Source organism: Orcinus orca, chromosome 18 (genome assembly GCF_937001465.1).
Source record: "Orcinus orca chromosome 18, mOrcOrc1.1, whole genome shotgun sequence".
NCBI classification, from domain to species: Eukaryota; Metazoa; Chordata; class Mammalia; order Artiodactyla; family Delphinidae; genus Orcinus; species Orcinus orca.
Window position 1 is genome coordinate 65418404 of NC_064576.1, and position 25436 is coordinate 65443839.

Sequence of the window (25436 nt, forward strand, 5' to 3'; positions counted from 1 at the left end):
CTCCAGTGACAAGACTTACAAGAGAAGTGAACTTGGACCTTCTTTACACTCCCACACCAGGCCATCCTCTAGCTGGATACTGCTGAGTAACTTCTATTGATGCCATGTGAAACAGAAGAATCAACCAGCTGAGTCCTGCCCAAATTCCTGTTCCACTGTTATGGACTGAATGTTGTGTCCCCCTAAAATTCATCTGTTGACACCTAACCCCCAATATGATGATATTTGGAAGTAGGGCGTTTGGCAGGTGATTAGGTCAAGGGGATGGAGCCCTCATGAAAAGGATCAGTGCCCTTATACAAGAGACCCCAGAGACATCTCTAATCCTCTTACTACCATGTGAGGACACAGCAAGAAGACAGGCCCTCACCAGACACCAAATCTGTAGCATCTTGATCTTAGACTTTCTGGCCTCCAGAACTGTGAGAAGTAAATGTTTCTTGTTTAAGCCACCAGTCTATAGTACTTTGTTAGAACACCCTGAACTGACTAAGGCATGCACAAAATTGTGAAATATTGAATATACATTGTTGTTTTGAACCAGTAAGTTTTAGAGCGTAGATCATTGAGGTTCTTGTAAACCACCAGAGCCTGCCCATCTTATTGCCCATTATATTCCCTACTATTTCCCAAATTATTTCCTCCCTTCCAGCCTTACTCCTCCTGCCCTCTGTAATGAAGGCTTAGACTAGTGTGTCTCACCCAGTTTCCCTGCATCCATGGCTCCAATCTCATTCCATCCAAAATCACACCACACTTCAGAATTTTTAATATGTAAACATTCCCCACAGTAAAATTTTTAATTTTTTAAGTATATTCATATTGTGGTATAACCATCACCATCATCCATCTCCAAAACTTTTTCACCTTCCCAAACTGAAACTCTTTACCCATTAAGCAGTAGGTCCACATTCACCCCTCTCCCCTGCACCTGGCAACAACCATCCTGCTTTCTGTCTCTATGAGTTTGACTAATCTAGATTCCTTATATAAGTGGAATCATATACTCTCTGTCCTTTTGTGTCTGGCTTATTTCACTTGCATAGTATTTTCAAGTTTACCCATGTTGTGCACGTATCAAAATTTCATCCCTGCATGTATTTCACTGTATGTGTATACACTGTATATACATTGTATGAATAATATTTCACTGTATGTGTATACCACATTCTGTTTATCTATTAATCTATTGATGGACATTTGGGCAGTTTCCACCTCTCGGCTACTGTGAATAATGCTGCTCTATTATGTTATTTTAAAACTGTAATCTGGTTTTCTATCCCTTACTTTGTAGATCCCATAAAGTAAAACCCAGTCTCCTCAACAGGATAGATGATATCTGGGCGCTGACTTCCTGCCCAGACTCATCTCTCACCCCTTCCTGACTTTTGCTGTATGCTCAGCAATTCCAGATTGCTATTATTTCCTCTCCTGTGCTGTGATCTGTGAACGTTACCTCTGTAAACTTTCTTGTTATTTTATTACCTTGAAATACAACCATTACCTCTGGCTAGATCCTACTCCCTGTTCAAGATGTTAAGCCTCGGCTTCAGAAAGGTCCCACATTTGCTCTCTCAGGCTGGGTTTGCACTCCCTCTTCTATGTCTGGAGCATGCACATTTACCACTTTATAATTTCCTTTTTACATTTCTTTCCCCTTCATAAGACTGTGAGCTCCTGAAGCCAAGAACTGTGCTTTTTTTTTGCTACAGTCAGCATCTGTGATGGCGCCGGCATGTGGTATATGAGCTCAACAAATGTTTTCTTCTGCCAGTCGATGCATTTTTATAACACCTTGTTAGTAGTCCTTCTAAAGGATTTTGTGTGGCACAATAACTTGATCATTGGTGAGAAGAAAGTAACAAAGCTTTGTGTGTAATTTCTGTTGATTGCCCCCTATGTTAATGACACTGGTAAATTCTACAAGGAGAGATAAAACCAGTAGACAGCTCCTTTGGGAGTGGGGAAGGGGAGATACTACTTAAATAATATTTAGGCAAACATACCAAAAATACAATTGTTTTGTATGAGTTTGCTTTGAATTATTTTAAGTAAAGAATGAATTTTTAATAAAATAAAATGCTTTTTATTGATAATTTCCATCTTTATTTATCAATTTCCAATTGATAAATTTCCATCTTTATTCCTTATACAGATTGACTTTTATCTGTTCAAACAAGCATTGTTGAAAACATTACACACACAGCATTGATCGTGCGATTACAGTTTAGGTGCCAGGAAGCTGTAACAGCTATTAACATATAACTGAGATATTGTTGTATTGAACCTTTTTATTTTTTGTCCTTCCTGTGTACCTTCTCATGTTTTTCCATTCTGTTTCTGTTTACTGTTTTATCATTTCTTCATGGACCACCAGTTGCTAATACAACTCTGGCTGGGTCTTTGGCTCCAGAGGCAGAGTTTTGAGTTTTGCAGCTTTTTTCTGTTAAGGAAAAATAATCAATATCCCAGGACACATAAGCAGCCTTGGCTTTGAGATAAGGCCAGTAATCTAGCTTCTGTGTGGTGACTGTGTGTCTTGGGTGTCTGAAAATCTTGGCAACCCATTTCGGAAAGGGCAATGAGTGAATATGCAAAAAAGTCTGTTATCCAAGGATACTGGAGAATGGAGAGATATAAAAATAATGCTAATAACATTCCATATAGTTGAATTTTAAGTGGCAACATTTTTTTTGTTTAAAATATCATCAGTTCATATGAGAATCATTGGCTGAAAATGTACAATGTTATGTATTATCTCTTTTTTAAACAAAATTCACAGAACATAAACTTTTCTTTATAATTCAGAGCTTTGGAATGAACCTCAGTTACTGTACTCTATGATCTAGTGGTAAGTTTAGGATTTTTAAAAATGCTGATATGAATAGCTATTTAGGCCTATATAAAAGTATAGCAGAAATCTGCCCTTTACATAGTTTTGCAGTCTCTCTCCTCAGGATGAGACTTCCAGCTATCAGTTCTGGAGAGTGTTGATTCAGCTGCCTTTTTATATTTATTTATTTTAATCAATTTCATACTAAGCAACCCAATAACCACTCCAGGTAGAAAGAAGTGTTGGAAAACATAGTCATAACTGTCTCAGGGCTTGAGGACGCCTCCATAAATATGATGCGTAAGATTGAATGCCTTAATACTGTGACGTTATTCAACTTCTTTGAGAAGAAAATAACAGCCTTATTGCTCAGCTTGTCAAGCCCAAAGCCAAGAACAGAATCCGCTTTCTCTCTACCAGGAATGGCTTGTATCTGGAATCCTCTTTCCTCCTAAGATCCGTGGTAGATACTTGCATTGTGTTTTAGTGGCTGCTTTAAGAATCGCAATATATACCTTTATTAGTTTTCTCTTGCTGCTTGTATAGTAGCTCAAAACACCACAGATGTCTTATGTACAGTTCTGTATGTCAAATCTGACACAGGTCGCATGGGCTAATACTGAGTATTGGCACGCCTCATTCATTCTGGAAGCTCCAGTTGAGACTCAGTTTCCCTGCCGTTTCCAGCTTCTAGAGGCTTTCCACATTCCGTGGCTCATGACCGTCTTTTTCTGTCTCTAAGATCAGCAATAGCAAAAGGTTTAGTCCTCCCCATGAGCATCACTCTGGCCTCCTCTTCTACCCCCACTTTTCATCTTTTAAAGACCCTCTGACTACATTGGGCCCCCCTGGATAATCCCGGATAATTTCCCAATTTTAAGGTTAGCTGATTAGCGATCTTAATAACCATCGTCCTTGCCGTGGAACATAACATATTTACAAGTTCTGGGACTGAGGATGTGGACATCTTTGGGGGGCCATTCTTACGTCTACTACAATGCCTTTAATTTTTCACCATCTGTTTAGAGTTCATATTGTATAATTTCATGTAAAATGTAGAAGCTTTGCCCCAGAACAGGCTCATTTACCCCATACAACTGACCTTTATGCTCTAGTTACATAAACATTCCATACATTACAAACCTCACAAGACAGTGTTTTAATTTTTGCCTTAAATATTGGCATGTACATTGTTTAAATCATCAGAAAAAATTTTGTTTTTTTATCTGACTATTTGCCTTTCATGTTTTTCATTCCTTCCTGACGATCTGAGTTTTCCTGTGGAATCATTTCCTTTCAACCAGAAGAATTCTCTTTAGCATATTTACCAACTGATATTCCTGGTTTTCTTTTATGTGAAAATGTCTTTGTTTCTCCTTCATCCTTGAAGAAGGTTTTTGCCGATTATAGACTTCTGCATTGACAGTTTTTGCCTTTCTCTTTCAGGCTTTTTATTGGCCTCCATAATTTCTGATGAAAAGGCGGCAATAATTTTAATTGCTGTTTCCCTCTGTGTAATGTGCCTTTGTTTTCAGGCAACTTTTAAGATTGCCTTATTATTCTTTACTTTTTAGAAATTTGAATATCATGTACCCTAGCATGGTTTTCTCCATTTTTATCCTGTTTGAGGTTTTCTGAGCTTCTTAAATCTGTAAATTGATTTCCTTCACCAATTTGGGGAAAATGTAGGCTGTTATCTTCAAATATCCTTTTGCTGACTCATCCTCTTTCTCTTATTCTTCTGAGGCTTCAATGATACCTTTTGATATTGTTCCACAGATTCTTGAGGTTGTATTCATTCCTTTCATTTTTTTTCTTTTTTTTTCTTCAGATGGGATAATTTCTATTGATCTTTCATCACATTGACTTACTCTTTCCTCTGTCATCTCCATTTTACTGTAATGTCCATTCAGTAATATTTTTAAATTTTAGATATTTTATTTTTCAGCTCTAGGCTTTCCACTTGGCTTTTATATAGTTTCTCTTTCTCTGCTGAGATTTATGTTTTTATTTATTTTGACCATATATTTCTTTGCCTTCTGGAGCAGATTAACAATAGGTGCTCTAAAGTCCTTGTCTGCTAGTTTGCCCTGTGAATTATCCAGGGGTCAGCCTTCACTGATGGTCTTTTCTCTTGAGAATGGGTCACACTTCCTTGGTTCTTTTTATATGGAGAAATCTTGCACTGTATCCTGGATATTGTGAAAGTTGTATTGTGAAGACTCTAGATTCTGTTATGATCATTTAACTGTTTTTTTTAAATTTAGAAACCAATTTCCTTAAATCTTATGTCAGTTCTTCGTCCAGCCACTTTAGTGAGGCAGTCTGCAGTCTGCCCTACACATGCATAGTTCAGGGTTCTACACAGAATTTAGGAATCCTAATCCCTGGTTCTCTCCTTTCTGGAATTTGCTCTTCAATTTCCATCAGCTCTGGTTGCCCTAGACACTGTCATCTATTTCTTCAGGCTAGAATAATTCAGATTTGTTCAAAGTCTTTGCCACTCCATATTATACCACAGTGGTGATAAATATATGATAGATAGATGATAGATAGATAGATGATAGACAGATAGACCCACTTCACTTTCCTGGTCCTTTCTTCCAAGTTTTGACTCTTCCAGAATCTGTCTGTATTTTTTTTTCATTTTTCAGAACTGTAGGCTAGTTTTTCATGGTATTTTATAAAAGTTATAGTTCATTTTCAAGAGGGTTGGTCTATGTATTAGTCTGCTAGGGCTGCCATAACAATGTACTACAGATGGTAAAAACAACTTAATTTTCTCACAAACTCTGGAGGCTAGAAGTCCGAGATCAAACTGTCAACAAAACTGGGGTGTTTTTGAGACCTCTCTCCTTGGCTTGTAGATGACTGTCTTCTCTCTCTGTCTTCACATGGTCTCCCCTCTTACCTCATTTAACTTTATTACTTCTTTGAAAACACTATCTCCAAACAGTCATATTTTGAGTCACTGCAGTTTAGGATTTTAACATATGAATCTTAAGCATCTTGAACACAGGTTAGCTCACAACAGTATATAAGGAAAATTTTCAGCCATACCAGAACTTAAACTCACCCATGGCTATTAGGGATATTGGACAAGATACATGTTTCCTCTGAATTCTAATTTAGTCTCAGACTCCTGCTCAGTATATGTTCCAGGCCCCCGTTACTAATAAACTTGTGTTGGCATGCGAGATAAAATATATTTTCCATCCCTGTTCCAACATACTCACAACATCTATAATGTCAACTATAATGTTAATTTCTAAAATTAAGTCTTTATTGCTACCTAAATGCAACCTACACTAACTCATAAATATCAATATAACAAACATGAGTGTTTTCTCTCCATTATGCCTCATGTCCAATAAGCAACTTTTGTTGAATTTTTCTTCATAATATCTCTCGGATCTGTCCCTGCCTCTGAACTGAAGCATCAGACATGGAATTTCATTGCTCACTGTTCTCTGTCTAAAACTTGCCAGTGGCTCTCAAATTTCACTCTGAATATAGCCAAAATCTTTACAGTGCTCTCTGAGTTTGAAAACCAAGTTCTTACTATTTTATTAACTATATCACATACTTCTGTATTATGTGTCATTTTTTTTGTTTGTTTTGTTGCCTATTTCCTCTGACAGAAAGGAAACTACACCAAGACCGTTTTTCATTTGTGTTCATTGCAAAATCTTAGAGTTTAGAATACAACCTAGATTCTGATAGATGGCTAAACATATTTGTTGAATTAATCTGAATGAATGTATTATTTGCTTTCCCATTATTCTTTCTCTTATTGCAATGATGTTATTGGAAAACAATAACTCAGAAAAAAAGAATACCAACAAAATACAAGATGTTAGCCATATTTTTTAAGACAACTGATCATATGTTTAGAAACCCTTTCTTTAAGCCTTTGTGAGCCTTTATATTAGTGACACTGCTTTATATTTCATTATGATGGGAAACATCTTAAATCTGAACTATTTTACCATCTTTTAACGTAATAGTAATGAACCAATAGTATTTAAAATAAATATTTAAATACTTTGTAAAACAGAAGTAGTACTCTGTTCTAAAACTATTTTCTGACACTTTCATCTATTAGCTGTTCATTTTTTTGTGAAAGACTCCAGTATAAACTGTCTTAAATCTCTAAATTATGGTAATTCACTGATGAGGATGAAATTCTATTAACAATTTTGAAAATTGTTCCGGAACCTATGTCTCTCTCTTATAGCTCCCTGAAAAACATGGTGAATATGAAATATTGTCATAGAAATAAGCTTTTATCTACTGAGCAGCCTAGTTCTGATTTTTTCCCACCTATATGTATTATTTTACCATTACCATACATCACCATGTCAGAGTTAAAGTGTACATCTGTGTATAAACATAAATTCTGTCTATTCAGTCTATATTTTACCATTCTCTCTTACTGTAGTCTTCTATATGAACCTAAAAATAATTTTTAAAAAACCCCACAAAACTTAGATGTGAGAAACAGCTATGAGGAAAATAAACTCACAGAGGACAATTTAAAAATAATTTTTTTCCAGCTTCCTAGTTTAAAAATAGCATGCTTGTTGAGATGTGTAACAATTAAAAATAGCTCTTAAGTAGAGAGACTGTTTTTTTTAAGATCTGTTTATCTGACTTTTCATGTCAAAAATATTTAAGAATCAAAGTTTATATTTCACCAGTAATGTCTTTAAAGTCCTCAGGGTAAACCCCACACACACGTCCCACCACATACACACAGTATTAACTACTTCCTGGATATGCTAGATAGATTCAGAGTTCATATCAATCACTTTTTAAACATGCTATATAGGTTCAGAGTTCAACTTTATTTTGAAAAAGAATAAATCAGTTTTGAAGTTTTCTTATATAAAACTTGGCTAGAAACTCAAAGCCAGTGAACTGTAAGCATGGTTCACGAACTATTCCTTGTTGGCAAGTGTATGGTAAAGAGATCCTTGCTTGAAGAATGCTGGTATGAAGTAGAAGTATACATTTAAATGAATAGCTTGAAGAGAATGGATTTGTAATTTTAGGATTCAAAGTTTAATTGAAAATTTAGTTTAAATTGAGTAACTTAGAGGCTTTGCTAGGAATTTTTAGTAGTAACATAGAAATGTATCTCTACACTCCTTAGGAAAACTACTAACATAATCAAATACATTCACCAATTTAACTTCTTTCCAGTTCTTTTTCTCCCATATCAGGAAGTACCCACTCTTTAATGAACTTGTTCATCTTCCTACTTGTAATTCTTATATTTTTTTAATATGTAAACTCTCCATAGACCTTTAGGGTAAAGTGATAGCCCAAGCAATTGCCTCATCTAGGAGACTATACAAGAAGTCACAGCAAACACAGAAGGTACTTTCTCTTGGAAAAAAAAATTAAAATTTGTTTTTCATAGTATTTGTTCTCTGCTTTTGATTTGCAGCTAAAAGAGAAAAAATGTTTTCATGTTCTTCTTAATCTTAAAAATACACACAAACATATAAAAACAATATGTTTAATTCCAACAAAGGTTTATCAAGTCTAGAAGTTCTTAAGAACACGCCATAAGCCTATATGTAAAAAATTAATAGGAAGCCTAGGGCTTGACCTTGGCTCCTGAGAAGGGTCGGGACGCCGAGGCACATTCCCACAGTTCCTCTGAGTCATTTGCTGTGTCGTTCATAGGCTGGCAAGGATAGTTCCTAGTCAACAATTCAATTCCGGCCACTGTCAAACCTCCATATACAGTTATAGGAGAAGAAAGATAGACAGTTTCTCATATTTGCCAATTCTGAATAATTACCAAGATCACATTTCAATCAGCAGATTTCTCAGGAGTTTTTTGTGTCAAAACTGCCTATGATGTTATGATCCAGTGAATAATAATTTATTATAAGGTCAAATGCAATGCCTGGAGTAAGTAACACATGATCCAATTTAGTAAACCCACTGCTCTCTTTGCAGAGTTGCAAGTGAATACAGAAATACTTGTAAATTGCTTTGAGCTGTGTAATGCCTCAATGCAGACATGTGTAAGGGAAGACAAGAGAAAGGAAAGAAGTAATCATATTTTTGCACCTGGTACTATGATAAGCACTTCTTAGACTCTGTTTCATTTTATTCTTCAAAAAACATGGCCGCTATTTGTATAATCTTCATTTTAAAGACAGGTCTTTCTGGTTCTGGAGCCTACACACTTAATATAGTACCACATTATTATTATCTATGAAACAAAAGATTTCTGTATTCATTTGCTCCTTATTCAACCCTAGCTAAAAGGATTTACCTTGTTGGTTTCCTTATAGGTCTATACATTGGCACCGGTGATATGCATGTCTAGTCTGCAAATGGCATGTCTCTCTCAGCTTTGACGTCAGGTGGCTCACACTATACCATCCAGCCATATTCAGGTGTAGGTCCCAGGAAGATGGTGGACAAATCTGAAAGTTAAGCATAGACAAGAGCTTCCATGTTCAGGCCGTGAGACTCCTGTAAATTCATTAGGACACTGAGAACTATTTTAGGGGAGGAGAGATAAGAATCACATTGCTTTCATTCATGTATTTATGCATGTATACATGTAGTTATTTATCATCCACTAAACAAACACTATTGGTGCACCTACACAGGCCAGGCATTGTTAGGCATCGGAAATGCAGAGGTGAGTATGACATGTATAGTTCTGGCCCTTACATACCCAGTAGTCTAGTGGAAGAGAATAATATGAAAAAGAATTACCCAAATAAGTGTATGAGGGCAGTCTTTGAAAAGTATAATGAAGGAGCATATTGGCGGGTATATAACCACACCAGCAGGCAGTCTGAACTAGTCTAGATGTTCCAGACAGACTGAATGAGAAATGGGAGATAAAGAAGTACAGGTGTGGGGTGGGCAGGGGTTGGGGGTATGGATAGCATTGCAGACCAAGCAAGCATCATCTGGGACAATTCTGTGGGGATGGAGACACCAGAGGGACCGGAGCACAGACAACCATAGGGCGAGCGGTTTGCAAAGCCCTGTGGAGTGGTGGGGCAGCAACCTGAACAGCCATATCCTCGTTAAGGACGTGTTTTCATCTTAAAAGCGGCAAGAAGTTTTTAAAAGGCTTTAAGCAGGGAAGTGGCATGATTAAATGTGATTTGAAAAGATCTCTTTAGGTGCCGTGTTTAGAATAGAGTGGGGAAAATAACTGAAGTGTTTCAGATAAGACATGATGGTAGCTTGGGCTAAGTGGTAAGAGGAGAGAGCGAGAAATAGACACGTAGGGAAAACAATCGTACTTCTCAGTGATTGCTTGAATCCTTGGAGCTAGGGAAAAGGATGCATAGGGATGAACCCAGACGCTTCCTATGTAAGTGTTGAAATTGAAGTGAGGGATGCACAGATTCTTATTAAATGTGGTCACTGCTTGGTTACTGCATTCATCTTCTCATCTTCCTGAGCACATCTCTCATTTAGCAGAGAAAGTTACCCCTTTTACCCTTAGGATCAATAAGTGATTGCTCTCCTTGACCTTCTAGAATTTCTGCCCTGTCTGGAAAGTTTGAGAATAGCTAAACTACAAAACAAAGCACCCAAGGATTTTTTTTTCTTCTGTCTGGCTTCTCTTCTCTTATTCCCCCTGATCATATACATCCAAACTACTACATCTCATCCCACATAAAATGACTCTTCTCCCTCAATCCTTTAACTTTGAGAAATTCTTTTAGTTCCATTTAGAAAACATCAAGTAAGATTTAAGAGGCTAGGCAGTGGAAATACTCATTTCTCTTTGGAGGGATTATGTTTTATCTTTCAAGGTTATTAGTTATCTAGAGCATGAGAAACGGCATCTGCAACAATCCCAGGGACTCAGAAGATTAAGAAAAAGAAATGAAAAGCCCTCTTGACCACAAAGCCGGTACTTTGGAACCGAACGCTTAGTTTTATTTCATTCAATTTTTAGAACTTGCTTAAACCACTATTATTGACTTGATATCTTTCATTGTCTACATAGAAGAATGCAAAATGGCAGAAGGTGATGGTAGATCGCTACCATCTCACTGCCGCTATCCAAAGTCTATAACTACTGAGCTGGGATTATAGATCTGCAACTTTGACTTCATTCGGGGGTTGACTTGAATCCTGAGCTACTGCCCCTCACCCTGCATTCCAGTCAGCACCACACCTGATAGGGAACTACCTTTGCCTCTGCCATTAACTAGTTTTGTGGCTCTGGAAAATTCATCTGACCTCCCTGGACCTCAGTTTCCTGGTTGTAAAGCCAAGAGGTGAGGCCTGATGATTTTTGAAGTACCTTCCACTTAACTTTCTAAGAAAGACAAATCTTGGTATGTCTGACACAGAGTGTGTGTATGTGAACCGGTGTATTTCCTTTTTATCCAACTTTTTCAATCTTGTGCCTCATAAATGTTACAAAACAAACCTCACATATTTCTTTCTCCTTTGAGAAATAAAAGCAGATAAATAATAAGCCAGGTATTTACAGTTATAAGATCCCGGACATTTGAGATGTCTGTTAATTTGCCCCTATCTTATCCATTTTGGCCTGTCACCCATCTCTAGACTTACCTCCTCCAGGGCCCTTAGGGTCTCCAAATGTCCCTTTGGCAGGACCTCTCCCAGGCCGACCCAGTGAGGAAGTGCTCCCAAATCAAAACTGAGCAGCCCACCCATGCTCGTAAAGATAATCTCAGCAAGGAGGAAAGTAATCTGATTTCCTGATAAAAAATGTGACGTTTCAAAGATGGCACTGACTGATAGGCTGGACTACCCCAGTGTTATTTACATGTTCAAATAGGAACAACTAACACCAGTGGATTGCTTATTGATCGGGTGCCCCTGAGAAATGAGTGGGAGCCGTCAGGCCATCTTGTTGCCTAGGCGGGGTTGTCTGCCTCCAAAGTATATCCTCAGAACAGAGGTCTGTGACTGGGTGCTCCACTCTGAAATCTTACTGAGCCGCATCATTCAATTCCTTTTTAGCACTGCGAGGAACAGACACTATACAGAGGAGAGAGGAGTGCAAATCCTCTGCACCACATGGCACTGGGGGATGGGGGAGAAGATGTGCAGAAATCATTAAATACAGTTGACTACCTGCTTGTCGCCCTTTGGAGAGAAGGTCTGTCAGGGAAATAGGTACAGTCACTGTCTTCTAGAATAGACTTTTTATTAAGAGCTGCTGAAACAACAAAATTACTGCTCTCTGCATTCAGTACTCAGTGATCCTCTGTTTTTTTTTTTTTTTAATTTCAAAAGCTATCTGTTAGTCTATAATTTGAAAAAACTAGACCTCTGTTGTCAGTACGTAGCCACTAGCTACATGAGGCAGTTAAGCACCTGAAATGTAGTTTGTCCAAACTGAAGTAGGATCCAAGTGTCAGATGCATCCCAGATTTCAAGCCCTATAAAGAAGGCTACTCATCAGCTGAAGATTTTTCTAACAGGAGATGGGACAACTAACATGACTGATAAGCAGAATGTATACATCGAATAGTATATATATATATATATTTTTTTTTGTGGTACGCGGGCCTCTCACTGTTGTGGCCTCTCCTGTTGCGGAGCACAGGCTCCGGACGTGCAGGCTCAGCGGCCATGGCTCACGGGCCCAGCCGCTCTGCGCGGCATGTGGGATCTTCCCAGACTAGGGCACGAACCCGTGTCCCCCGCATCGGCAGGCAGACTCTCAACCACTGCGCCACCAGGGAAGCCCCCGAATAGTATATTTTGCTAGGAAATAATCATCTGGTATTTATATTTCTAAGCGTATCCTTCTCTTTGATGCAAAAACAAATAGTTTTCACACCAAAGCTATCAAATTAATTCTACTATAGTTGAAAATTAAGGAGAAATTTTTTTTTTTTTGGCAGTATGTGGGCCTCTCACTGTTGTGGCCTCTCCTGTTGCGGAGCACAGGCTCCGAACGTGCAGGCTCAACGGCCATGGCTCACGGGCCTAGCTGCTCCGCGGCATGTGGGATCTTCCCGGACCGGGGCACGAACCCGTGTCCTCTGCATCGGCAGGCGGACTCGCAACCACTGCGCCACCAGGGAAGCCCAGAAGGAGAAAATTTTATAAACTACTTTTTTCTTGGTGGTAGGGGTAGTACTTATCTTCTCAAAATCTGAAAAACTTAAATAAGAAGCTCCTTCTAAAACTCAAACAGTAGCCAAAAAAGAAAAGTTTTGTGCATTTTTTGATTAACTTTATTCTTCAAGCACTGCCTATTAAAATACAGTCACAATCAACACTTAGGCACAAGTCTTATGCATGAGCCGGGGATCAGTGTCTTATCTCAATGTTTACATAAACCAGGAGAGTAGAAATCTCATAATCCAGCAAGAGTTAGAAATCGGTAATTAGTTTGTAACAGAATTAAAGTAAGTCGTTCCTTTTCCATATATCATGATCATTTTTATTTACTGAGAAAATAATTTTCTTCCTAATTCTTAGGACAGAGTAGAAAAGTCAGTTACATACTGTGCTATAGACTTTGACTTCCTTTAGAAGGAAGGTTGTATTGTTTGCCCTTTTTTCTTTAGCCTTCAGCCATATGTTTAGACTCAGCCTCTCCTTCCATGCTACACAGCAGCATGAAAGCCATAAAATAACCTAGACACAATTTTGAAAGCAGTGGATAAAGTCAATCTTTCTACTGTTGCCATTCATATATTTACTCATTCATTCTAAAACTATGTCTCAAGAATCATCTTGGTACCAGAAAGTCTGCAAAGCATTATAGATACAGAAATAAATAGTATCAAGTTGGTATGGAGGTATACAGAGATAAATATACCAATTTCTATTGGATGTAAGGAGTTAACTATATTAGGTATTATAGTTGACACTGATATAAAAATATATATAGAAAGCCCACCACTATGAAGGGTGATCCTGGACTGCTTTCTCAGAATGAATCCTGGCCAGAGAAGAAGACGACAGGGTGGTGATTGCAGTGGTTGAAGGAGGATGTTGCGTTTGGGACAGAGGATTTCCGGAGCTTGAGTATCTATGTGAAAGGAGGAAAAGTGAATGATGAAAGAGGATGTAATTTTTCACTCTTCAGTTGCTTCACGTATACAGTTTTGCCTTTGTCACTTATATAGTAATTCTACAGTGATTATTATCAATAATATTATTGTTAAATATTAATTCCATACTCTTCACAAGGATAAGCCTATCTGTTTTTTTGGGGGGGATTATTTCTTTATTTACTTTTTGTATTTGACATCTCTCTAATGTAATTGGCAGATCCTTGTGATGTTCTGAATTCCTTTCAAATCTGGGTATTGGGCAGTGTCTGGACACTGGCATTTAGTACCAGAAGATGTTATCACCTCTTAGATAATGAGTGAATGTTCCAGATCTCCAACTCAAAAATATTCTCGATGTTTAAACATCTAGCCACCTTTTGAGGCCAAGACTGCAGTGACACTGTGGAAAACGGTCTCAAAAGAGACTCCCCATTATTCCCTGCCCGGTGTTTTCTGCCTCCACAGTGTCCTGGGGTGGAAAATTTTGCCTTGGACTTCGCTCCAGTTGGAGAAGGACATTTCCTTCTCTGGGCAGACTCGTAAATTGTACAGACACAACAGAAGATTATCATGCTGAAGATGAAAGAGTGAGACTATGTCGATCCCAAGAAATTAGGTCATAAAAGTTTTTCTAGCGCTTTGCTAAATAAGAAACCTATCTTCAGTGTACTGAGAAGGCCGAGATTACTTGGATGCCATTTATTTATATGGAGAGAGAAAAATGAAGTTTCTTTGTCACTTTTGGGGACTTTAACTTTCAACTAACTAACTAAATGATGTACTGAAAATTAGGTCTTATTTAAATATTATGTTTTGTAGAGCCTTACTCACTGTTCTTAAATTCTGGGAATAGGTATGAAAATATTCCCTTCTTGAATTCCTATTGTGATTTTGAATTCTTTTGGGATTAGGGAATGAGGTGCCTACAGAAATGTCCAGAATATGTATCGTGGTCTTACTGAATTTAGTAAAAGGAAAAAGAATTCAAACCGTCTTCAGCTTTTAACAATGTTTTAGGTAAAGTAAAATTATCCTGACAGAAATGTAAGTAAACATTTTGACTACCTTCCTCATATGCATGATGCACCAGAAATTGCATTATAAACGTTCGGAGGCGGTTAAATAGTTACTCAGAGCTGGCAATAATATGTCTAGATGACATGAAGCAGATAGGTTCTGCTTGCCATCAAATGGACTTTCCACCTCTAGGGAAGAATTTAGCAAGAAATTCTTGAGCATTTGTAAACCTCCTCATAGCTTTCATTTCTTTTGACTGAAAGTCTAGGTACCAAAAAAACAACAACAACAACAAGAGGCATTCTGTGTAATTATCTTTATCTTTATTTTTGCTGAGATTGTAACTCTATTTACTAACAAGTTTGGAAGCTTGTCCTCTGTTTGAACCAAGAAATCTAATCCCTACTGTAGGATAGAGAGGGCGCCAGCATTGAAGGTTGAAGACATGCTTACTGCTTGCCCTTCCTCTCCAGGGTCAGTTAGGTCAGAAGATTCAGACCAAAGACACGTGGTGGGAAGAACCCAGGCCAGAAAGGCAAGGTTCCTTCAGTTCTGGGACCTAAATTTCTGTCATTCACTATCTTTTATTATTTCTTAAATGCAAATGAAAGATTAAGGTGAATGCAATTCGCTGCCAATTTGTATGAATTCTTTTCATCTCATAATCAGGCCCTTTCTAGTTAAGTATAGCTATGAATATATAAATAAAAATAGAACTAGAGGGACAGTCTTGGTTCTGCTGCTAGGAAAGGAGGTATGCAATTTGGGGCATCCCAGGTTAGCAGGAGGACAAGAGTTATTGGATGACCATCGTAGGCCCACTTGAATCGCATTGTGGTAGCATGGGTGGTGGGATGGGGCAGTGGGGGAAGGTTGGAATGGATACTGGTGCAGGCGTAGGAAATGTTCACATCTTGTCATATTTAAAGATAACTACTGAAAATCTTTTAGAGGCAATCCCTAATTTACAAACAGATTGTATTACAGAAGCTTAACAACTTGATGAAACGAAGTTTGGGGATATAATTACCTTGTGGAACAGAATGATAGTGGGTATGGAGAATTCCAAGTCAAAATACACAATTTGCTTTAACCTATCCATAGATGTTGTCTGATATATGTTCAGGACATAGGAGAATAAAACTTTAAATCTACTTTTAAAGTGTTTCAATTCTCTGTGAGTAGTGAACAGTAAATATCCTCCATATAGAGACTAAAAATGATTTTTAAAAATTTGTAGTTTGTACGTATGCATCTTTTTTTTTTGCGGTACGCAGGCCACTGTTGTGGCCTCTCCCATTGCGGAGCACAGGCTCCGGACGCGCAGGCTCAGCGGCCATGGCTCACGGGCCCAGCCGCTCCGCAGCATGTGGGATCTTCCCGGACCGGGGCATGAACCCGTGTCCCCTGTATCGGCAGGCGGACTCTCAACCACTGTGCCACCAGGGAAGCCCCCGTATGCATTTTTAACATCAGTGTTTTTTTTGCATAGAAGTCCAGCATTGCTACTTCTTCCCAATGTTTGGACATCACCAATGGTTTTGTAGTCAAGGAAATGAGTTCCTTGAGGTTGGTTTATCTTTTTTTTCTTACATTTTTCATCAGACACATCAGACCTGCATGCCTCTGATTGCACAAAAGAGCAGGGTAGAGAAAAGAATCCCATTATTATCTTTTTTAAAACACTGTTAAGAGGATCACAGAGTCCTGAAGACCATGTTCGCCACTTCAAGTTCTCGTCCCTCTTTCACTGATTCTCATGGAATTGAACTACATTTCTCTGAAATATATTTCCTTGGAAACTTCTTGAAATACTCTGCCTCTGGACTCCTTGTAAAGATGTACTTTCCAAGAACAACTTGATTTTCAATAGATTTTCTAAGAACTGACCTCTAACCTAGACTGAGGCAGCCTTCTCATCCTATACTCAAGCAACACCATGGCTTTCCTAGGAAGCTGCCTGGACTAATTAACATTATATTCAGAAGAAAGAGAGGCAGCTAATGTATTTTCTGGAAATAAGCACAAGAATATAAAGTGCCCTTCTTATTGTTGAGGGTAACAATGTCAACCAGGCTTTTCCGTGGAACTTACAGGAGTGGTTAGTGCCTAATTAAATGGATTCATAAGCCCTGAGCTATGTTCAGCAATTAATTCAATTGAGTAAACATCCATTGACATCTCAGGGCCAGGCACTGGTGCGAAGGATCAAGTGATGAAAAATGGCAGACCCTTCTCAAATAGCTCACTCCAACCCATGATTAAAATGCAGGAGATAAGGGGAAGAAGTGCAACTGTAGGTGTATGTTCAAGGGACAATATCAGTACCGAGAAAAAGAACAGTTGACTGTAAGAGTGATCAGATGAATAGAAGCTGAGTTGGAAGACTCAGGAATTTACTCTGAGAAAATAGGAGATGGATGATTCCAGGCAAAAGTATCCGCACATGCAGCCCTACAACAGTAAGAAAGGTCCAGACATGGTCAGAGCACCCTGAAGGGTTTGTGTGTCTGTAGTATAAATATGCAAGGGTGGAGGAAAGGAGTCTTATGGTAAAGGAGCTCAGGGCCTGGTATGCCTTACATAAACTGGGGACTTTTTCCTGGAGACTATGAGATGACAGTACAGACTTTTAGTTGAGAAAGAGACAGTTAAATTTGCAGTTTGCAAGGCCCTTCATCTCAGCGGTATGGTACATAGGTTAGTTAGAGAAAGAACTCAGAGGCTAATAGGCTTTGGCAGAAAGTAGACCTTTTTTTTTCCTCCTAGTTTAAGCCTGAAATAATGATATCTGATGTTATGATAATATCTCATGGTAGTGGAATTGAAATTAAAATGAGACGAATCCAAGAGAAAGAAGCCGACTTGGTAAGATTGGTAACAGATTGGAGGTAGATCATTCTGAATGTGCTTTCTGGCACCAGCAAAATAGGGGCAGCCATTTTTGAACCACTTTATTGAGGTAACATTGACACACAATAAATTGCACGTATTTAAAGTGAATACTGTGTCAAGTTTTTTATAATATGTGTACAGCTGTGAAAACACCGCAATTAAAATAGTAAACGTGTCTGTCACCCCCGTAAGTTTCCTTTTGCCCTTCTGTGATCTTTCTCTGCACACCCCCTCACCCCTTCTCAGGCAATTGCTGATCTGCCTTCTGTCACTGGAATCATACAGCATATTCTCTTTTGGCCTCCAGCTTCTTGCATTCAGCATAATTATTTTGAGATTCAACCATGTGTGAACATCAATAGTTCCTTCCTTCTCATTGCTGAATAATCCTCCATAGCATGGATATACCATGTTTGTATCTTCCAGTTTTATTGAGATATAATTGGCATACAGCACTGTATACATTTAAGGTGCATAGCATAATAATTTGACTTACGTACATCATGAAATGATGATCACAATACGTTTAGCAAGCTTCCATCATCTCCTATTAATACCAAATTAGAGAGATAGAAAAAGATTTTTGTGATGAGAACTCTTAGGATTTACTCTCTTAACCATGGTCATATATAACGTGCAGCCATGTGAATTATATTTATCGTGTTGTACGTTACATCCTGGATATACCACATTTTGTTTATCCATTCACTGGTGGATGGAAATTTGAATTATTCTTGTTTTTAGCTATTAAAAACAAAGCTACTATGACACTTGTATGCGACTATTTGTATGGCAATATGCCTTCTTTTCTTTTGGAGAAATGCCTGGAATTGGAATAAGCCCATCATATGGTAAGTGTAAGTTTTTTTTTTAAATCCTGCAAACTGTTTTCCAAAGTTGTTGACCATTTACATTTTTAAAATTATTTATTTATTTGCTTGCTTGTTTGTTTATTTTTGGCTGCGTTGGGTCTTCGTTGCTGCGCGCAGGCTTTCCTCTAGTTGTGGTGAGCAGGGGCTACTCTTCTTTGCAGTGCGTGGGCTTCTCATTGCGGTGGCTTCTCTTGTTGCAGAGCACAGGCTCTAGGCTCGCGGGCTTCAGGAGTTGTGGCACGCCAGCTCAGTAGTTGTGGCTCACGGGCTTCGTGGCTCCACAGCAGGTGGGATCTTCCCCGACCAGGGCTCGAACCCATGTCCCCTGCATTGGCAGGCGGATTCTTAACCACTGCGCCACCAGGGAAGTCCAACCATTTACATTTTGATGGCTGATGTATGAAAGTTCCATTTTCTCCAAATTCTTATCCACACATATCATGGTTAGTCTATTTTTTAAATTTTCTCAGAAATAGTTGGTCTTGAAATTATGTGAAAAGGGATAGAAAAGGGGAAAGAAGAGTGACTGTATCCTTTCATCTCAAAAGAGCAGCTGGTATTCATTCCTGTAGTGCCTCTTGTTTCTCTTGGGTACTTGTCCTAATGGCAGATAACAGAGCAGAGTTTGGTCCTCAGTAGGCTTCCCTCCAGGAGACTGAGAGGGGACCACGCTTTCTGAACTGCCACTCTTCTTGCAGTAACTGTCGTCAGAGACTGGAAAACCAGCCCATTGAGGGCTGGCCGGGACCAGGAACAGGCTGTCCTCTGTTTTCCATCTACCATTCTCACCTATTACTCACCTACATGATTCCACAGTCAAATGGTGGTTCCTTCAAAAGAGAATGGACTTGAGGACACAGGGAGGGGAAGGGTAAGCAGGGACAAAGTGAGAGAGTAGCACTGGCATATATACACTACCAAATGTAAAATAGATAGCTAGTGGGAAGCAGCCACATAGCACAGGGAGATCAGCTCAGTGCTTTGTTACCACCTAGAGGGGTGGGATAGGGAGGGTGGATGCAAGAGGGAGGTGATATGGGGATGTATGTATATGTATGGCTGATTCACTTTGTTATAAAGCAGAAACTAACACAACAATGTAAAGCAATTATACTCCAATAAAGATGTTAAAAAAAAACACTGTATAATTGTCTGCCTCCACATCTCTCTTCATTTTTAAGAAAGCATCTAGGTAGCCACTTAGAAATGACTGGCAGTTTTTCATCTCTTTTCCATGATAGTTTAAAACAATTCTTCATGTGCACCCTGAAGAGTTATTGGTGAAGAGACGTGGAATTTCTACCAACTGCTGCCCTTTGTGATTTTCAAGGAACTAACAGTATCTATTGACTCTGCCTTCCCACTACCAAAATCTCATTTTGTTTGTTTGCCAAGTTCAATAGTTTAATGTATTCAATGTTGGGTTTTTCACCTCCCACCATATTTCCTTTGTCTCTGCATTTTCTGCTTCCCGTTATTGCCCACTCATCATCCCAGCTCAGTTGCCAAACCAATTTTGAATTTAGGCCCAGAAATGATTTAAGAAGTTTAATCCTGCCCCCGCCTCACCAGCACTGTCAAATGGAGTTTAGTTGTCATCTTCCCTTCTGGATATGTAGACATCAGAAGTGGTGCCCTAGTGATATGCTTTGAGTTATTCCTTGAATTCCAATCTGCAAATCTGAACTTCACATGCCTGTCCAAGGAAAATAATCATGTGATTTGATGACTGGATGGGAGATTCTTTGACTTGACAGAGCCAGGGGAATTGTAGGCCAATATCCTGTGGAGGAAAGAACCTAAAGTTTATCAAGCAGTCTTCTTGACTGATCTCAGGCTTCTTAGCCAATGTCATCTCAGATATGATTAAATCTTCATTAACTTTTTAATGACACTGATAAAAACTCAATTAGTCAACTAGCTATTTTATTGGATTCCCTATGCCTAAATTATTATTATCTTCTCAGTGTAAGTTTCTTATAGAAATCTTTTTAAACTAATCTCCCATCTGTGACATTATATTCATTAAAATTAGGTTATAAAATATGTAAATATATTAAAGTTGGCATAAGTGCAATACTCTGTAATTCAATGAAAGTGAATAAATATTATATATTTGTGTATAAGACTATAAGTGATTGTACAGTTGTCTCTCGGTATTGCCAGCCTCGGCCTCCACTGAGCAGCAAGGACTTAGACTTGAGAAATTGCCAGTAAACATTTTTATCTGTATCCCGATATATGGCCGCAGTATCCCTTTATACTGCATCTCTAGCATATTCACCATTGAATGTAACATTCTAGAACAAGGGGTTGCTCATCTGAACTTGCTTATCTCTATCCTCAAGTTTTTAACATGATATTCTCTAAATCTGAATTAAAACACATCCACCTACCAAGCTGTGCCTGTCAAAATTCTACTTGTTATCTCAGGCTTAACTAGAAAATTCTGCTTCCTTTCTTCAATCTTCCCTAATTATTTCCTATTGGGCATAATTTCTCCTACACATTCTACCTCTTTTCTAACAAGTCACGTAATGCTCTGTATTTAATTTACTCAGTCACATTATCAGTCTGCCACAGATTTTGAGATCCTAGAAGACAGATATATCTGGTTCTTACAGATCTCGGTCCTCTCCCTGCTTATCTAGCCAATGCCCCACTCACAGATGATGCACAATACTATTGTCTTAATCAAACTAAGGAGCACCGGATGAAAATGATGCTTTGAATAATGAAGTAGGTGAGTGATTAGTTATGCAGTATGACCATGCTCAAGGAGACTGGAGAACTGTTTTAATTAGGAACACAACTAGAGCTATCTCTAGGAAACAGAGAAAGGCCCAGACAGTTAAAGGCCATTGGCAGCTATGAAGGGATTTAAGGGTAGAAGTAGAAGAAAAAAGGGTTTTCAGTTATGGACAAAGTAATTTCCCTGAAGCTCTTCTGCCTACAAATCATTCTTAAGCCTTGTTATCCACATTACAAAATGAGTTGTCAAAAAACATTCTTGGGCAGAGGAAATAAAACTCCAAAGGAAATAGATTATTTTTGAAATTCTAAGGAGTAAATAGTAAGACCCAGGGGAAACTGGCATGTATATGAATCTGCAGTCCTTTTTAAGCCCTTACCTAGATCACTTTAATTCATTCAACCCAAAAGTTTCAACTCTCTTTATAATCGTCCAACAGCCAATAGAAACTCCCATGTAACTATCTGACTTAGTCAAGATGCACTAAGGTGCCAGGTTGGTTGTTTCCAGAATCTAGATTCTGCTCGTTTAGAGAATATGGCCACAGTCTGAACCTTGGATACAAAATTTTAAGCTAGAAAAATATATTGAAAAACTAAAAAGATGAAGAAAAATCAAATAGGAAATCGAATCCATAGTTATTTTAATTATCAGAGCTCCATTAATTTTTGAATTCTCTTCATCTTATTTTGTCCATATCCAATTAATATTTTAATTCCTCACCACGTAGCAGTGAGGTTTCTTGGTTGTTTGGGTTTGTTTTTTGTTTGTTTGTTTTCACTTTTCAGCTTTATCTCCTTTCTCTTCATCATGTTTTGTTTTCTTTAGGTTTGGGGTGTTTTAGTACTTTGAGTAGTTGTTTTTAAATCATTGGTACTGGAATTCACTTTATTTGTAAAAATGAGATTAGATTCAGTAATCTTCACAGTTTCTTCAGTATTTAAAATTCCATGACTAACAGTTTCATAAATAATCATGAGATTAGGTTTTTAAAAATGTTTTAAAGGTTATTGAAAGAGAGGAAATCTTTCTTTTTTTAGAGTGTCCTTTCTAGTTTCATGGCACAAATGTGAATTTGAATGTTTATAATGTTTTAATATGAATTTTAATGTGATGTCAGGAATTGTTTAGGAATCGGCCAACAAGTGCAGAGAGGGAAGGGGCTGTAACACGGTGTGTTTCAAAGAAACCCCACCTCCCGCAGTCCTGGGATGGTATAGAAGATGGTGGGTCCCATGACTCCCTGTGCAGTAGAAAGATGGGTCAGAGGAGGCGCGACCTCTAGGCTCCCAGCAGGCAATGTGAGGGCCCACCTGAAGAGGGCTTTGCTGGAATGGACCAATGGCAAGTGTCACAGAGATAGGGTGGCCCCCTCTGAGGGGGTCCTTCAAAGGAGGTTGGCGTACAGCTGAGTAGTCTCTATAAATAATCCAAGGAAACCAAGAGACGAGGAGGCAGGGAGAAGGAAAGAAAGACAGGAAGAGGAGGGACAAAGAAAAAGCAAAGTACAAAGAAGGAAGCATCTAGGAAGGAAACAAAGAACAGGAGGAAAGAAGGAAGGAAGGGACACATGAGAGAAATGAAGTGTTTTAATCTACTTTAACAGTTAAACACCGTGAAAATTTTTGTAATATAAAATTTTAATTTTTTTAATCTTTAACTTGGTAACTGCTTTTTTCATGGAAATATTTATTAATGAATGGGCTACAATTTGGAGAATGCTGGTGCAGACATGCAGCAAACAGGTGTAGAAGAAGAAGGATGTAAAACCATTGTGAGAATATTTAGATCTATAGTGATTCTTAGGAATACATTTGCGGTTGTTTCAATTCTAAGATTAGAACAATTTTGTAGCCAAATAATATCTACATTTGGGGAAACTTGTGTATTAAACACACCCACTCCCCCACTCCTGCTCTTATAGTATCCTGCCTCTATTCTTTACCTCTACGTAAACCTCACTGTGTCTGTGTTTGGTAAAAAATTGTGCACACTGTTCGTTTACTAAGCACAGATATATACTTTCCAATAATTAAAGAAAAAGATCTTTTAAGAAAAAGTGTTAGTAAAAATTAAGGCTAACCGAGTGCTTGGCATGGCAGGTGTTCTATGAGGATTAAATGATTTGCTTCTTCTAGGTAAGTTAACACGGTCTATATTTGTGTATTAGGCAACGGAAATATTTTTCCAAGCAAACCTTAAGTGCTCCCAATAAAGTTATTTGCTCAATTGCCCTGGGGTGTCTCATGCTCTAATGAGATTTGGGCTAAGAAGGGCAGAGTATGTTAGTCCTAGAATTCACCCAGACCGTGTTGAACAAAGTACATACCTTTCTTTTACTTTTTTCTGCATGTGTCAGATGTGTTGTTCACGCTTAGTCCCTTATAGTGTTTCTTCAATCTGTGAGAATTACTGAGATTATAGTAACTGTTCATTATATCTTGCATTTTTCATAGGTTTCATTAATTCCCTTCTATTATGGTCTTTGTGCTAAATTCTAATGAAGAAAACTGTAGAACATATTTTATATGAGAAAATAGCAAAAAGATGGTAGACTATGCTTTGTGTATAAAATGCTGACGTGAAGGATTATGTGTGTGTTTTGGGTGGGTGTGAGGGAAACTAAGAGAACAGAACTTGTTAATGACCTGTATCACTCTTTCCCAGTACTCTACAGATATATCATCAAAAGCTCTATTGTGACTTTCAAACACTTGACTCTGACCAAAATAACAGGCAAGGAATGTGTCAAGAAAAGCTCTTCTTTGGATTATAAAATTTAACTTTACTAACTATGGAGCTTGAAGCTTACTTTCATAAATTACTTACAAAATAGGAGAGCCCCATCATCCCAGTCTTGAAGAAATGCAGTTTTATCTTGTTTTAGCTGTACTTGCTGAACCTATTATTATACATTTAATTCCATTTATACATGTGGCTTTGCCCACTATATCTTTTGATGAACACAATATCTAAGACAAAATGAAGAGAAACAGTTGCATGAGAACTCATTTGACATCCAGCCCATATGATTGCACACCTCAACTATTGAACTGCTCTTTTAATCAATCACCTGTCTCTCCTTTCACTTTCAAACAGCTTTTTGTTTATGATCATCAAGCCACTTTCTGTGTACCCATCAGAAAAGAGTAAGGGTCAAGTAAGGGTCTCCTAAAGGAGATCCATAAAGTCTAAGACTGAAGAAGAAAAATAGGAAATATTGGGGCAGGGAGAGTCCCATGAAAGGCCCAGGTGTTCAGTTTGCTTCTAGGGTGGGTCTATTTTTGATGCCAACAGAACTTTCTTGAGTCCCTTAACAAGGGACTAAAGCTTCTACTACAGTCCAAAGTGTCCATAGGGCATCCCTTAAACACACTCCACACTTCCTCACCTGCATGCCGTGCCTTCCCCTCTCTTCTCTGCTTATACAAATCTCCACTTTCAGAGTGCAGACCCACTGGGAAGCATTTTTGGACCATTCCATCTGGAAGAGAAAACTCCCTCTGAATTTATATAATGCTTAGCTGTCAGTGTCAATGAGAACGATCATGTACAGAAAAAAAAGAATCTTGGACCAGATAGCCATACATTTCATCATTTACTATATACGTAATCTTCTTGAATAAATTTATAGCCGTCATATACGCCCCCCATCTTCGTCCTTAAAATAGAGTAAGATCTATGCTACATCTCAAACATGTTGGCAGGATAAAAATGTTGTCATGTTTGTGAAATGTTTTGTATGTGGTAATTGATTATACTTAGGTAAGGTATTTGCTTTATTTCCACCAAATTCAGCTATGATGATTTACATCCTGGTAATGTAATATGCTTTCAGTTATGACTTTCTTATTGCCTCAACCCTATTAAAAATATATTAACTTTTTCTGATGTGATTATTATAGAAAATATTAAAAATACATCAAGTATAAAAATGGGAAAAAAGTATAATGTCCTAACCAGAAAATAACCACTAAACCAAGAAATAACCACTAGTACCATTTTTTACTTCATGTCAT

General features: G+C 38.1%; 1 protein-coding gene and 1 long non-coding RNA gene across 3 annotated transcripts in view; one reads left to right on the forward strand and one right to left on the reverse strand.

Annotated features, from left to right (window-relative positions):
• The window catches only part of TRPC4 (transient receptor potential cation channel subfamily C member 4), a 161996-nt gene that overhangs the window by 84043 nt on the left and 52517 nt on the right, over positions 1-25436 (forward strand). The window lies entirely within an intron of this gene.
• Positions 4731-24997, reverse strand: LOC117197611 (uncharacterized). Its single transcript, XR_004478314.2, has 5 exons — positions 24809-24997; positions 24247-24389; positions 20235-20448; positions 13725-13856; positions 4731-9282 (listed from the first exon to the last, which is right to left on the reverse strand). It is a non-coding gene; the product is annotated as an uncharacterized LOC117197611 (long non-coding RNA).